Source organism: Pristiophorus japonicus, unplaced genomic scaffold, assembly GCF_044704955.1.
Source record: "Pristiophorus japonicus isolate sPriJap1 unplaced genomic scaffold, sPriJap1.hap1 HAP1_SCAFFOLD_42, whole genome shotgun sequence".
NCBI classification, from domain to species: Eukaryota; Metazoa; Chordata; class Chondrichthyes; family Pristiophoridae; genus Pristiophorus; species Pristiophorus japonicus.
The window spans coordinates 6,536,886-6,538,208 of NW_027254090.1; positions in this window are offsets into that span (position 1 = coordinate 6,536,886).

Below are 1,323 nucleotides of genomic sequence, written 5' to 3' on the forward strand. Positions count from 1 at the left end.
TTACTGTCAATGCATCCGCTATTTCCAAGGCCACCTCCTTAAGTACTCTGGGATGCAGTCCATCAGGCCCTGGGGATTTATCGGCCTTCTATCCCATCAATTTCCCCAACACAAGTTCCTGACTAATAAAGATTTCCCTCAGTTCCCCCTCCTTACTAGACCCTCTGACCCCTTTTATATCCGCAAGGTTGTTTGTATCCTCCTTAGTGAATTCCGAACCAAAGTACTTGTTCAATTGGTCTGCCATTTCTTTGTTCCCCGTTATGACTTCCCCTGATTCTGACTGCAGGGGACCTACGTTTGTCTTTACTAACCTTTTTCTCTTTACATACCTATAGAAACTTTTGCAATCCGCCTTTATGTTCCCTGCAAGCTTCTTCTCGTAATCCATTTTCCCTGCCCTAATCAAACCCTTTGTCCTCCTCTGCTGAGTTCTAAATTTCTCCCAGTCCCCAGGTTCGCTGCTATTTCTGGCCAATTTGTATGCCACTTCCTTGGCTTTAATACTATCCCTGATTTCCCTAGATAGCCACGGTTGAGCCACCTTCCTTTTTTTATTTTTACACCAGACAGGAATGTACAATTGTTGCAATTCATCCATGCGGTCTCTAAATGTCTGCCATTGCCCATCCACAGTCAACCCCCTAAGTATCATTCGCCAATCTACCCTAGCCAATTCACGCCTCATACCTTCAAAGTTACCCTTCTTTAAGTTCTGGACCATGGTCTCTGAATTTACTGTTTCATTCTCCATCCTAATGCAGAATTCCACCATATTAATGTCACTCTTCCCCAAGGGGCCTCGCACAATGAGATTGCTAATTAATCCTCTCTCATTACACAACACCCAGTCTAAGATGGCCTCCCCCCTAGTTGGTTCCTCAACATATTGGTCTAGAAAACCATCCCTTATGCACTCCAGGAAATCCTCCTCCACCGTATTGCTTCCAGTTTGGCTAGCCCAATCTATGTGCATATTAAAGTCAAACTTTATAACTAATGCACCTTTATTGCATGCACCCCTAATTTTCTGTTTGATGCCCTCCCCAACATCACTACTACTGTTTGGAGGTCTGTACACATCTCCCACTAACATTGTTTGCCCTTTGGTGTTCTGCAGCTCTACCCATATAGATTCCACATCATCCAAGCTAATGTCTTTCCAAACTATTGCATTAATCTGCTCTTTAACCAGCATTGCTACCCCACCTCCTTTTCCTTTTATTCTATCCTTCCTGAATGTTGAATACCCCTGAATGTTGAGTTCCCAGCCCTGATCATCCTGGAGCCACGTCTCCGTAATCTCAATCACATCATATTTGT